The sequence below is a fragment of the Cupressus sempervirens genome, chromosome 9 (assembly GCF_028749045.1).
Source record: "Cupressus sempervirens isolate cs-2001-9-10 chromosome 9, ASM2874904v1, whole genome shotgun sequence".
Taxonomy (NCBI): Eukaryota; Viridiplantae; Streptophyta; class Pinopsida; order Cupressales; family Cupressaceae; genus Cupressus; species Cupressus sempervirens.
In genome coordinates, this window is record NC_143126.1 from 602,174,599 (window position 1) to 602,190,415 (window position 15,817).

Consider the following 15,817-nt stretch of genomic DNA (forward strand, 5'->3'; position numbering starts at 1 on the left):
GAAAACATATTAATATATAAATTTATATTTCATTATGTAAGATTGGTAAGCTATTTATTTGTGGGCCAAAAACAATCAAAGTTTCAACTGCAATTGAGTACCTAAAACCCTAAAAATAGGATACAACCCTTCAAATCCTTAGCCTTAATCAATTTGAAAGTTGACTTCATTCTTACCATTGATTTACTGCCTACATTATCTATTTGATACATAGTGCAATGAAAAAGAAATTGTTCCTGTGATGTCCTGCTCTAAAATTTAAGAAAAAGTATAGGGAGGATGATGAAACTAATCAAAAGGCAGTTTGGGAGGAAAACCCATTTCAGGTACTCCCATCTTTTTATTTCTGAATTCTTTAATTTTTTTCTCCCCTCTTAAGAAATTGGTATACTAGTGAGTAGAGATATTTGGATATCTTCTTAAACTTTTATCATTGAAATCCATATGAAAGAGACCACAACATATCTTAAAACCATAGAAAAAATCGAAGCCATCCAACAATGTCCAAACGAAGTATCCAAGAATGTTGGATCCATTGCTGCACTCACATAACTATGCTCTCTATAATCCTAAAGCATTGAATAGAATAATCTATCTAAAGTTGAAAAGGGTATGGTTTATTGATATACAAGCATCTTGGGTTTGAGAACAATCTTGCATCACCTAAAAATATTTTATTTTCAGTCTTTTCTTTTGTAATAAGGACTAGTAGACAAGGTGGTTACTATTTATGAGAACTTGCTATTTTTAATAAGTTTATCATATGATCTCGGAATGTTATCATTTTCTACAGGAACATTCATTTTAGAGTTATAAGCCTACTATTAAAATCTCATTGCTCCAACTTAACTATCGGAGAAGTTATTGCTGATTCTTCGTGGAAAAAATTGCAGAAAAATCTTCAAGGTCACCATTGAAGGCCTTAGAGTGCCCAAATGAGGTAAAAAAAAATTGACAAAAGGGCGCTTGCACAGTTCTAAACCTGTAGATCAAGAGCTAGCATTTCTGAAAAGTGGTTATAATAGCCAATCAGAGCAATGGTTTGAGAGTTATGGTCCTTCAAAGTTGGGCTACCCAAAATTCCTAAAATAAATGTCAAAGATGTATTTGGCCAACTCTATATGTATTGTTAGGGTCTGTCGGCCCTAGGTATTAAGTTTCATTGTCTAGCACCTTCTCAAGCAGCATAAAATTGCCTATTTAAGAAAGGTCTGAACATTGTCTAGGATAGCTCTAGGTGATAGTTTTTAGCTTGTCTTGCAAATTATTGGAATGAAAGCACCCATGTGGGTTAGAATATTGTACTTATGAACTCTGTAATTTGGCATTTGCAATGCTAATAAGAAGTCCATATATTTTTTCTCACGTTTACTGTTGTTTCATTATTTTTTTATGAGTTTTTGGTATTAAGGGGAGCTCCCTTCATCAAGTGGTATCAAAGATGAAGTTCTTAAGTGTGTGGAAAGATTGCTAACTATGAGGTAGTTTCCTCTAGGACCATGGTTTGGGCTAAACATGTAGACAGATCACCAATTGTGAGTTAGTTTGTACTAGGGTTTTAATGGAAGCACAAAAATGTCTACACGAAGAGAGAATCGCAGAAGAGTTGTCGGTGTTACACTTAAGGGTTTTAGAGCTCTCCAAAGATAAATGCAAGCATTGGAAGAACAAATGCATACAGGAATAAATCTTCCCATCAAAGATGAAAGTGAGGATGAGGATGAAGTAGAAGAAAATGCTAAAGAAGAGGCAGTTCTAAACTCAGAGTAAGAGAGGCTTTTTAGAGCCATCTCCAAGATTGGAAAAAGACCTAAGTTTGAAGTTCTCACTTTTTTGAGAACTCTTAATCTAGAGGAGTTGATCAATTGGATCAATGAACTGGAGGAGTACTTTGAGTATGAAGATATTGAAGATCCTGATAGGGTCAAGTTTGCGAAGGCAAAACTAAAGGGACATGTGAAGATCTAGTGATAAGACATTTAGTTGGAGCAAAATAGAAAAGGAAAGGACAACTTCACCAGACGGGAATGGATGGTAGCCAAACTAAAGTGCCAATTCATTCCTATAGATTATGAGCTTGATCTATTGAAGAAAATGCAAGGATTGAAGCAAGCAGAAAAATTTGTTCAAAAGTATACTAAAGAGTTCTATCGAGTTCTCATTAGAACTACTCATGCAGAAGCTAATAGGGAGAAAGTGGCTCGTTATCTTCATGGATTAAGGCCAAGTATTCAGGACAAGTTGAGTTTGGTTCAAATGAATAGTATTGAGGAGGCATATCAGTTTGCCCTAAGAGTTGAGAAACAATTGAGCAAGAAGTTTGACAACAAGAATAGTGGAAGAGGTAATGGTGGAAAATCTAGTAGACAATCTTATGGTGGTCATAATGATGATCAAAAGAACAAGGATGAGGCTAGAAGTAGCAATCAAAACTAAAGGGGAAACAATTCCAATCATTTCCATAATCAAAACAATAGAGATCAGAGAGGAAGAGGTAGAGGACAAGGATTTGGAAGAGGAGGCTTCCATGGGAAATGTTTTCACTGTAGAGAAGAAGGGCATAGAACATTTGAATCTACCCAGTGCCAAGGAAGGACAAATCAAAGAGTAGAAGTGGCCAGGCTAGATCATCACATTCTGAGGATGCTGAAAGAGAAGAAGTCCTAGTTAACAGAAGAGTCCTACTGAGTGGTGAGAATGAACCTAATCAAAGAAGGAGATTGTTTCACACAAGGTGCAAATATGAAGATAAGTGTTGTGATGTGATCATTAATGATGGAAATACTAACAATTTGGTGTCTAAAATGATGGTCACCAAGTTGAATTTGAAGAGATAAGAACACCTAAATGCAAACCATATTTCTTGGGTGCAAGATGACCACAAGGTCATGGTCAATGAGCAGTGCTTAGAGAAGTTCAAGATTGGAAGCTACCAAGATGAGGTACTATGTGATATCATACCTATGGACATATGTCATATGTTGTTTGGTAGGCTATGGTAGTTTGACAAGCATGATGTACATGATGGGCAACCAAATACCTACACTCTGACCAAGGATGGAGTGAAACATAAGTTGAAGTCATTGAAGGATAAAGAAGAAAACGTATGTAGTGATGCAAGAATATGTTTTGTTGATGGAAAAGAGTTTCTCAAAGGTATGAAGCATGAGCATGTCTATTTTTCTATAATTCCAAAAGATGGTAAAGAAGAAATAGAGGAGGTACCTACAAAAGTTGCAGATATGTTGGGAGAGTTTTTGATATTGTATCAGATAATGTACCTAATGGATTGTCCTCAAAGAGGAAGATCAGTCACCCAATGGATTTGGTTCCGAGAGCCAGTTTTCCAAACAAGGCAGAGCATAGAATGACACCAAGAGAAAGTGAAGAGTTGAATAGACAAAATTATGAGTTATAGAAGGGGTTGATTCAAAAGAGTCTGAGTCTATGTACATTGTACCAATAGTATTAGCACCAAAGAAGAATAGAGAATGGAGGATGTGCATAGACTCTCACATTGTCAACAAGATCATAATCAAGTACAAATTTCCATTGCCAAGAATGGATGATATTATGGACTATTTGAGGGGAGCTAAGTATTTCACAAAGATAGATCTGAAGACTAGATACCATGTCATATCCATATCAGAGAATGTGAGGAGTGGAAGACTAGTTTCAAGACAAAAGAAGGACTATACGAATGGTTAGTCAAGCCTTCTGGGCTAACCAATGCACTAAGCACTTCCATGTAGCTCATGTATGAGGTACTAAAGGAGTTTCTAGGTAACCTTTCCATTGTTTACCTGGATGATAATTTGATCTCTAGAAAGACATTGGAGGATCACTTGATCCATATTCGCAAGGTGTTTGATAAGTTGAGGGAAGAAAAGTTGTTGATAAACCTAAAGAAGTGTAGTTTTGTAAAGGAGTTGTTGTACTTGGGATTTGTAGACTCAACATAAGGTCTAAAAATGGACCTAGAGAAAGTGAAGGCTATCCTTGAGTGACCTACTCCAAGGAGTGCGATAGAGGTAAGATCTTTTCATGGACTAGCTACATTTTATAGAAAGTTCATAAGAGGTTTTAGCAGTATTTGTGGACCCTTGATTGAAACAATGAGAGGGGATAGGAAAGAGTTTAAGTGGACTATAGGAGTAGATAAGAGTTTTAATATGTTGAAATAGAAAGTTACCGAGTAGCCTATTTTAGCACTTCCTGATTTTAACAAAGTGTTTCAAGTAGACTGTAGTGTTAGTGGTACTAATATAGGATTTGTTTTAAGCCAAGAAGGTAGACCTGTTGATTATTTCAATGAAAAGTTGAATGATGAAAAAAGAAAATATTATGTTTATAATCAGGAATTTTATGCTATAGTTCAAGTATTGAAGAAGTGGAGACACTATCTTCTTCCTAAGGATTTTTTTTTTAATACTGATCATCAATCTTTGCAATATTTGAATAGTTAATGAAAATTAAACCAAAGGCATTTGAAGTGGGTTGAGTTTTTGTAGAGTTATACGTTTTTTTTGAAACACAGGAGTAGGAAGTCTAACAAAGTTGCAGATGCTCTTACTAGAAGACAATTTTTTCTGACAAAAATACAAATAGAGGTGGTTGGGTTCAAGGAACTCAATACTTTTTATCTAGATGATGTTGATTTTGGTGAAGCGTGGAAGGCTTGTATAGAACCTGTTACACTTGACAAGACAAAGTGGTTGGATTTCATGATCTAGGATAATATGTTGTTCAAAGGAAGCTAGTTGTGCATTCCCAGAAGTTCAATGAGAGAGAATCTCATCAAGGAGAAGTATAGTGGAGGATTGGCTAGACATTTTGGTAGAGATAAGACCATAGCTTTGGTTGCTGAGAATTATTACTAGCCATAGTTGCAGCAAGATGTAAAGAATTTTGTAAAAAGTTGTAGAGTATGTTAGATGGTGAAAGGAGTGAAGAAAAATACACTATTGTATCAACAATTACCTGTACCAAAGAAGCCATGGGAGGATGTCAACATGGATTTTATTCTTGTATTACCAAGGAAACAACATGGGTATGATTCTATTTTTGTGATGGTTGAAAAGTTTTCAAAGATGACATGTTTTATTCCTTGCAAGAAGACTAGTGATGTTGTTCATGTGGTAGAGTTGTTTATCAGAGAAGTGGTCAAACTACATGGTTTTTCAAAGAGTATAGTTTCATATCAAGATACCAAATTTGTTTGGTATTTTTGTCATACATTATGGAAGAAGTTGATGATAGATTTGAAGTTTAGTTCATCACATCATCCATAGACTGATGGACAAATAGAAGCTGTGAATCACGGTTTGGAAAATTTACTGAGATGCTTGGTTAGAGATAAACCAAAAGGATGGGATATGATTTTACCATAGGCCAAATTTTTATATAATAATTCTTTCAATAGGAGTACTTTCTAAATCACCATTCCAAATTGTATATGGGAGTAGTCCCAAAAATGCTTATGAATTGAGGTAGTTGGATAAAGGAGAGATAAGTAGTGTTGAAGTAGAAGAAATTGTTGAACATTTGAAGAATGTCCATGAGGAGGTGAGGAAGCACATTATAAAGATGAATACAAAGTATAAGGCTAAGGCAGATGTGAAAAGGAGGCATAAAGAATTTCAGATTGGAGATGAAGTCATGGTTCATTTGAGAAAGGAGCATTTTCTAGTGGGTACATATAATAAGCTGAAGATGAAGAAGTTTGGGCCATGCAAGATAGTGAAAAGGGATGATTCTAGAAATGTGTATGAAGTGGAATTGTCTTCTAAATTGAATATTTCACCAGTATTTAACATTTCACATTTGGGGCAAGGGCCCTAGCTCAGTTGGCTAAATCTTCCCTGTTGTAGGGGGTTGGTCATGGGTTCTAGTCTCCTCTGTCCCTGTGGTACCGGTGGGCATGTCGCACCATCACTACTGGTCACGTTAAAAAGTTTACCTGGGACATTTAAAATTTTTTTTAAAAAAAACATTTCACATTTGACGGAGTAGTATGAAGGAGGTGATGGAAATAAAGTCACAAAAGTGCAGTGGAGTATTCCAATAGCTAGTTTGGCTATAAAGGAGATTGAGGAGATACTGGACAGTCTTGTTGGAAAAAGTACCAAGAACATGTTAGAATCTGAAAAGATTAATAACCCAGAAAACTAGTGCAAAGAGTAAATATCTAAACTATGAATGCAAATTATACAAAATCAAAATAGCATCATAGAGTTAGTCTCCAAGAGAGTAATGCAAATGCTGGAAGCAAAGTAGCATTAAGAGGACGCAAAAACTAGAGATGCAAATACAAGCCAGGTAGCATGCTTATATAGGCTAGGAAGAGGGAGGAGGTGGCAACACCAACCAATGAGGAGCAACCATCTATCAGACTAAAGATAGAAAAGTATCTTCCCAAGATAGCTAATGGATGCTCACATGTAGGAAGGTGACACCTCACAACCATTCACCTAATAAGACATGCTTTATTAACCTAAGCGAGATTATTAAAAGTGTAGGAAAAACCTAGCAAAATAGAAAAAATAAAAAACTACACTAACACCCCCCCATAAGCGAAGCTTAGGTGGATGTAGAAATGGGTCCCGGCAAGTCAAGCCTGATGAGGTACCCATGTACATAAAATTCCCCCAAAAGAGAGAGAAAAGAGACTCCCCAAAGAAAATTAGGACTCCAAGTGAGAGGAAGAGGCCCCCGCAAAAGATGTAGCATCCCGCACCTCCAGCAAAGCTTGCAAATTTTGTCCGGTAGATCCACTTGCATCGAACAAGTTTTCTTCCCTTACGAAAGAGGACAAGATCCCAAGTGTGGTTCCTCATCAAGGAACTATACTCTTCCTGCATAGCTGTATCCCACTCAAAAATACCAGAAGCCTCATGAAAGGACTCTGGATTTGAGGCAGTAGCAATGAAGATATGTAGAGCATCCTAGAATTGTTAACGAGTCTGCTTGGTGTCTGATGGATCCCCAACCCAATCACCTGTAAACTGCAAGGTCTGTCTAGCCCAAAGTGGACCGGAAGATGGAGAATCTAGAGGAGAATCATCAACCTGTGAATGATGACTAGGAGAGGAACGAGGTGAGTCCTCTGAATCACTCTCTGCATCAAAAGTGGAGGTAGAAGACTGCTCAAGTGAATATGACCCATCAGAAGATCTATCATGTATTCCAAGTGACTCCAATGTCAAAGTAGAAGGCAACCCTATGACCATGCTCTGCTGGTTAAGCCAATGCAAGTAGTGGAAGTTAAGATGGCCAAACTGCTCATGCCATAATTTGCTCACATTATTAGAGTGAATGAGTGAAATAGTCAAAGGAGGATCAGGAACAAAGTGAGAAAACATATAGAGTCGTGACTGATGATCTGCCCTCCCAACTGCAACTGTAGAATCAATGTGCAACTCACATATCTCCACTGAATCAGGAGTGAACTCAACCAGCTTGCCTAAACCTGTGTGAGTGATCTGGTGTACCGATAGGAGATTAGTTGAAAATGAGGGTACATAAGGAACATCATGGAATGTGCCATCCCCCACATCAATAGACCCTCTCCCACACACCTCAATAAGAGTGTTATCACCCATCAAAATAGAAGGCATAGTACACGACTCCAAGGATGCAAGTTCTTCCTTAGATGAAGCCATGTGGTGTGAAGCACCCGAATCAAGAACCCAAGTGGATGGTGAGGAAGCAACTGCAAAAAGGGCCTTGCCCTTTCCTTTCCCCTTGCTATTTTCTTTTTCTTTGTTAGACCCTTCATTAGAACTTTGTTTGATAGACTCAGGAATACTGATATTATTCTTCTCAAGAATGTATGTTAAGTGATCAAGTTGTTTCTGCAAACATTTATGTTCATCATGACCAGGTCTTTTACAATAGGCACATTTGACCTTTTCTTTCTTAGGCTTATCACCCTTGGAAGATGGTGTATCAATAGTTGCTTTTGAAGAAACCGGCATCTGATCCTTCTTCTCCTCGCTATTCTTTTGTTTCTTGTCCTTACTATTGTTGTTACTACTTTGTCCTTGTTGTTCTTTTGTGCCTTGGTTAGCAGCCAAGGCATGTGACTTAAAGGACTTAAGAATGCCCATCTGGATTAGCTTGTCCTGTTCTCGAGTGAGATTGACAGCAAAATCATCTAAAGATGGCATGGTGAATTGAGTACCAAGTGCACCCTTAGTAGCATAGAAGGTAGAAACAAACACAGAATATTCTGAACTTAGCTTAGAGAGAATACTAAGAATCAGTTGTTCATCTTTCTTTTCAATTCTACATTGTTTTAACTGCAGCCTTAGTGATTTCAATTTGGTGAAGAAATCTTGGATTGTGTTGAAATTGCCTGGACTCAAACTAATTAATTCATTTTTCAACATATGACCCCTCATTGAATCTTGTGTGCCAAATAGTGTCTCTAGCTTTGTCCATACTTCATTTGGTGTATCCAAAGACTCAATGTGAAATAACAAGTCAGGAGAAATAGACAAACACAATGTTCCATATGCCTCATCACATTTGTTAAACCACTTAGGCTTGTCTTCATCTTTAGTAGGTTCAGTTTCAAGTCCCATAGTTATCCTATTTAATCCAGCTTTCTTTAAGTGAATTATCATGCGTGATTTCCACTCAAAGTAATTGTATGGAGTTAGGATGGGCATATTTGTTTGATCCATGATGAAGGAATGCAAAGAAATGCTAAAAGGAAGAGAATCCAGCCACGACAATGCCCCCCCCTTTTTACTCAATCAAAGAACCCCCCCCCAAAGAAATATGATTTGGCAGTTTATTTTAGTGCATTTACAATTACCACTAGAAAGAGATATTTAGTGGTCTTGATTTCAATGCATTACAAACCCTCATGAAGAGCATATGCTAAAAGTGAAACTTGGGCACAATAATCAAGGAAACAAATAGCATCACTGCGATCTACTCAAAAAATCATGCACTTTCAAAAAAAGAATCGCCTCGATACAAGGTCGTATGAGAAAGTTATGATCCTCCGAAGTTTTCAAAATGAGAACTGTGCACAGTCACGGCTGAGAATCTACAATTTCTGAAGAATTCATGCATGAAAATCAAAAACTAACTCCACTAGTGGATAGAGCACAAAAAAATAGCTAAGTTCATAACAAGAATCATCAAAATCGGAGTCTTTATGAGCAAGAACGAGATATTTGAAAACTGCATTCAAATCTGCGGCTGCCAACGGAGAGGGGTATGGCTGTAGCTTTGCATGCTCGATTTTGAAAAATATACAGCTTGCATGCAAAATCTAAAAGATACCCAGATGGTTTTTTGGGGCTGCAAACAAAACCCAGAAAGCATTTTTCTTGCTGATGTACAAAAGATGTTGCCGTAGTGTAAATCAGACGCCTTTAACAGTAAAAAACGGCTCCAAAAATTAAAAAACGACCCCAGCAACCAAAATATGACATGCAAATGTTGGATTAGCTTCTTAAGTCCATCAATGGCATGCTGGAACCTGCAAAATTGATTGAAAACTCCAAATATGCAAGTTGGTTGTCAGATTTGAGATTGAAACCCCAGAGAAAAACTGTTTTTGTCAAAACTTTTCTGATTCTCAAGATCATCCAAAGATGCAAGAGAAGAGCTTACTTCATTTTTCAAAAAACTAAAATAAAATTTATTTGCCCCCCCCGAATCTCTCAAATAAGGAAACTAAAATCTACTCTTGCACATAAAAAAGCTCTGATACCATGTTAGAATCTGAAAAGATTAATAACCCAGAAAACTAGTGCAAAGAGTAAATATCTAAACTATGAATGCAAATTATACAAAATCAAAATAGCATCATAGAGTTAGTCTCCAAGAGAGTAATGCAAATGCTGGAAGCAAAATAGCATTAAGAGGACGCAAAAACTAGAGATGCAAATACAAGCCAGGTAGCATGCTTATATAGGCTAGGAAGAGGGAGGAGGTGGCAACACCAACCAATGAGGAGCAACCATCTATCAGACTAAAGATAGAAAAGTATCTTCCCAAGATAGCTAATGGATGCTCACATGTAGGAAGGTGACACCTCACAACCATTCACCTAATAAGACATGCTTTATTAACCTAAGCGAGATTATTAAAAGTGTAGGAAAAACCTAGCAAAATAGGAAAAATAAAAAACTACACTAACAGAACAAAACTTATGAGGAATATCTGGTCAAATGGAAAGGGAGGCCAGTTGAGGATTCATCATGGCTAGCAAGGGAGGAGGTTAACGTCTTGGTTTTTCTCTAAATACTTGAGACGTGACGAGGTCACTTATCAAATTACCCTGGGTTTCTGATGCAGGAGCATCCTAGGTGTAAGAGCAATCTTGCATCACCCAAAAATATTTTCTTTTCAGCCTTTTCTATTTTAATAAGGACTAGTAGAAAGGGTGGGTACTATTTATAGGAACTTTTTATTTTTAGTAAGTTTTTCATATGAGCTCAACATATTCTCATTTTTATAGGAAAGTTCATTTAGGGTTATAAGCCTACCACTAAAATCTCATTAGTCCATCTTAAGTATCAGAGAAGTTACTGGGGATTTTTGGTGGAAAAATTTGTAGAAAAATCTTCAAGGTCACCGTTGGAGACCTTAGAGTGCTTGGCGAGATTTGAAAACTCGACTGAAGCACACTTGTGTGGTTTCAAGCCTGTAGATCAAGATCTAGCATTTCCAAAAAGTGGTTATAATAGCCAATCGAAGCAATGGTTCGATAGTTATGGCCTTCCGAAGTTGGGCTACCCGAAATTCCTAAAATAAATGTCAAAGATGTATTTGGTTGACTCTATATGTATTGTTAAGGTTTCAACCTTGGGTATTAAGTTTCATTGTCTAGAACCTTCTCGAGCGACATAAAATTGCCTATTTAAGAAAGGCTCGAACATTGTCTAGGCTAGCTCCACGTGATAGTTCGCAGCTTGTCTTGCAAATTATTGTAATGAAAGTGCCCATGTGGGTTAGGATATTGTACTTATGAATACTGTAATTCCGTATTTGCAGCTCAAATAAAAAGTCCATATTTTTGTTCCTGCATTTAGTGTTGTTTCTTTGTTTCTATTATGAGTTTATAGTATTAAGGGGAGCACCCTTCATCATTTATATTTAGCTTACCTGATAGCTACAAGCAAACTCTCAAGATAGTCATGTAGATACTCCATCATTGCCCTATCATTTAATGCCTCTGAGAGTGAAAGGGGTCGATTGTTTATTGTGCCATATCCTATCAAGCAATTTATATAACATTTTCAGAATGAAACAAAAAAAAATGAAATCACATTAAAGAACAATATTGTATACTAAATGGTAATAGGAAAAAAGATAAAACTAAAACCTATGTATTAGTTAGACTAAAGAGCAAAAGAATAACCAAGAGGATCAATATTATGGGTGTGAGAAAGCGTTGAGTTGAGAATTATTTGAGAATGCATTAATGGGTAGTGTGGGAAAAAGCATGTATGATATAAACATCCACGGTTTGGTTTGTGTAACATAGTTTTAAAAATATTCAATACTTGTATAAAGAAGAGATAATTAATGACAAATTAATATTGTCATTGAACAACGAAGAGCAGATCAAACACAAAATCAAAAATAGACATTACACAATCCAATTATGTGGTTTATTATTAACCTAGGAATTTAATCTTTAGGGTCCATTTGGCAACAGGAATACAAGTGGAATAGGCATATGTAAATTCTTAAAATTTTGAATTCTTCATTTGGATGCACTAAATGAGATTTGGAATACGGAATAAAATAAGAATACATATTCCAAATTTGGCCCAAAAATGAGGTTTTGCAATTCCACCCAAATAGGTGGAATTGGAATACGTATTCCTATTACAGTTTTATTTATTTTAGAAAACATAAATTTTTGAGTCCAGGAATTCCCCATCAAATTCTGGCTGAATCAAACAAAGAATATGAATATGTATCCCCATTTTCTATTCCAGAATAGCTATTCCTATTCCCCTATTCCTATTCCCATAGCCAAACAGGCCCTTAGGCCCCATTTGGTTGGGGAAGATGAATTTGTCGCATAACCAGGTTATCTTATAACCAAGTTTTCGAAAACCTGAATTTGTGGTTTGGAAAGACAATGGTCTGTTTGGTTGACATGGAAGATGAATATACCATGGACCCCACAATATTATTAAAAAAATTGTCATAAAATTCAAAACTTGGTTTTAATTTTGAATTCCACCTTTTTATTGAAAGAAACATCTTCCAATTTTTTGCCAATATTGGAAGATGAAATTGAAAACCAGGTTATAATTTTAACCAACCAAACACCCATGTTTTTTTCCAAAACTTGGTTTTAACCCTAATAACCCGATTTTGGCCTTCATCTTCCAACAACCACACAGGACCTTATAATATATATATCTAAAAGAAAGTAGAGGTATATCATCTACTCAAAGTCATAGTACACACAGCGTCAATATCCTCTATCTCTATATAAAAGCCTTTAACTCTTCAAATATGAACACTTTCCAAGAAGACAAATAATAAACAAAGGATTTATAATTAGATGATCATTAGACCTCAAAAACTCAACCATTAGTAGAGATGATAGGCTCCCTTCAATATACTATCGTTTTACAACTAATCTTGACTTTTTAATCTAAACCCATTTCTTCTAAGTAAAATATAAAAATCCATAACATTTCATAAACCATCTAAGTACGCATAAATAATACCATTTTCATAGATTAGTACAGGCGGGTTGTCGTAGTGTTTCTTGAAATATTCCAATAATGCTTGCAGTCCCCATGGAACAACTGCTAATCCAGATGGTGCTATCTGCAATTATAATATAAGAGTTTTTTATCCATGTGACAAATTTTATTTCATATAGAAGATTCTGGCTAATTAGAAATGTGGAGAAAATAAATTATATGTTTACCTTTCCAATAGAAACATCACGTCGCCTTACTTAACATAGACACACATCAATGTCTAATATAGTTTACCACTCTTCGAAGCTCCTTAATCAGTTCCAAAGATTACACCTACCCGTGAGATTTGAGCCCATATCACTTCTAAAATCTCTTTTCCTAGAAATCCCATGATCAGAAAAATATGAGACATAGTAAGTGTTGTAATGATTCAACCCAATGAAATGAAAAGATCCCCTTAGCTTTTCAGATTGTTCTTTGGCGAAAGTGGGCAGCCTGGAACCTTCAATTTTTTTCATACTCCAAGAATAATCTCCAAAGAAAAGAGGATCTGTGAACCTTTACAACGAAAAAGAAAGGAAAGATTCACTATTATTAAACAAAATTTTGCAACGGAGTTCCAGAATCATTCTCATTTCATCTCAGCAACAACTTACCAACCATTATAAAAATCATATGTCCTTTGAGTTGCGGCTATGTCTTTGGCTAAGTTTGTTAATGGCACAAACCATGGCGCAAAAATTGCCAAACTGCTCAAACCTCTTTGCTTGACCTGCAAAAAATTGATTAATCAATCTTATATTAAACCACAACTTCAACTTCATACACTTATGAAAAGATAAAACGCTTAGCTTGTGATTTCAACTCCTAAAACTATTATATCATTGAGTGGCTTGATTGTCCTCCATCCTCCATTTAAATGAGTATAGGAAACAAGACAACTCAAGAAAAATTATCATGTAGTATATTAAATGTTTTAAGCTAGAACCTGAAATTTTTCTTTGTAGAGCTCAACAGCTTGAGCATGAGATAACAAAACATGATGACCCACAATGTATGGTTCCACTGTAGAATCCCCTGCACTACAATTGCCAAATAATCCAAATGGATAAGAACAACGTTGGGGAGGCCACAAACCAATGTCATAACTTAAAGGAGGAAATGCATTTGGCTCGTTGAAAGTTTTCCAGTACTTCACTCTGTCCCCAAATTCTCTGAAACACACTTCTTCAAAGCCTCTGAAATCTTCTCTGTTTAAAACAACACGTCAAAAACTTAAGGCATCTGTTTAAGTGTAATGATGTGCTCCATGAATAACCATAACCACTTCTGCAAACATTTCCATAAAGGGTAGCTTGCAATTTACAAAACAGTACCAAGTTCAGTATCAATTATAGATTGAGACATTACACTATTTGGGGATTGAGCTATCCTCCATAGGCATCTTCCAAGCTCTGTGGCAAATCGAAGTGAATAAGGTAACATGCGGTTGAATCCCTGTGCATTGATTCACAAGTTTTTAAGTTTAAATGTTCCTTCAATCTTCAATTCAGTTCAAAGATTTCTCTTACGGGTTTAACTTGACAAGGAGCCGAAAATATTGTACTAGGAAAGTGATCTATTTTTTTCTTTTTGAAAATCATTCAATACCATGGAGAATGACTTCATTGATGAGATTGTTGTGGTATTCCAATCCCTTTAGATTGATTGCGCCCCTTCCATCTGTAGCAAACAAGAAGTTAAGTTAAAGTTTTTTTTCAAAAGAACTTTTTCAATAAGAATGTAGAGTTTTACAGGGAAAAAGTATTGAAGACTCTGCGATTGCTAGTTTCAATGTTGAAAGAGAATATTGTTTGACAGTACCAGGGATAAGTCGAGACCATGAAATGGAAAATCTGTATGCATCAAATCCCATTTTGAACATTAGATGGATATCCTCCTGAAAATAATTTCAAGGTAAATCAACTTGTAGAGACCAGAAACAATCAAGCGTAGTGTAGAACTAGAAACTACTTTATAATTGTGGTATTGATCTGCAGCAACATCCTCACTGCTTCCATCAGGCATTTTCCCTGTCAACCTCAAGTGAGTTTATTGAATCACGAAGAAAGATTTAAAATCTAGATTCTTAGAGACAAAGAATCGACTGACCAGAATGTGTATGAGTATCTCAAATGGAAGGATTACGTCCATCAAGTTGTGCTGCATCTTCAACCTGTAATTTGTATACACCCACATCATAAAGGCCAATATAATTTTCATTGATAATAACGAAAAGGAATCAACGAAGAAATATCACAAACTTGTGGTATAAGGTACCTGGTAAGCAGAAGTGCCTGCACCGTTGATTTGCAGAGAGAGAGGGATTTGAAATCCTATGAAGAACCAAAACAAAAGTGCTTCTCTCTTACCAATCTTCATCTTTTACTCCCTAACATGAGTAAATTCTTTCACAAATGGAATGTCAGTTAGAACTTTAAGATTGTTTAGTTTGCAAGCAGGAAGGGCATTAATAAATTAAGGCATACATGTAATTATGTAATTAAGGTATACATGTAATAAATCCCTTAAAAATGGCAACCACACATAGCCCATCAATCAAATATGTTACAATAACCTTTTTTTATAGAGCACAAAGTTATTTGTCTTGTTAAACTTAATGATGGCAATGAGACCGAGAAAGTCGTAGAACATTTGGAGCATAGCCGGAGTCGTGTTGTATTTGGAATTGCTGGCTATATTCTTATAGGTTTAAAAGTTTCGGTGTGCAGCAATCATTGACTCGGCCATTTCGATTTGACCCTTTACCTATAAAACAACAATAATAGAGGTAAGAATGAATGGCGAAACTCTTCAGTCGAATATATTTTAGCTATAGGTAAATCATGTTAATATTAAACAAGTAGCAAAAGAAAAAGACAATATAAGAACACAATATAAAACTTGTCTATGTCTACACTTTAGCACGGAATTGATATTAATCAAATATTCAATCCAATACATACAATATATGACTGCACAAGTCATTTATAGAAAGTTCATTGAATACAAAGAGACAAGAAGGAGAAGGAACAATGGTGACCATTGGACTTCATATCCTAACAATCTCCCCTATGAATTCC

The 15,817-nt window shown here is 36.0% G+C and overlaps 1 pseudogene; it reads right to left on the reverse strand.

Annotated features, from left to right (window-relative positions):
- Window positions 1–288: 288 nt before the first annotated feature.
- Window positions 289–15,116, reverse strand: LOC149540120 (beta-glucosidase 22-like; annotated as a pseudogene).
- Window positions 15,117–15,817: the final 701 nt, after the last annotated feature.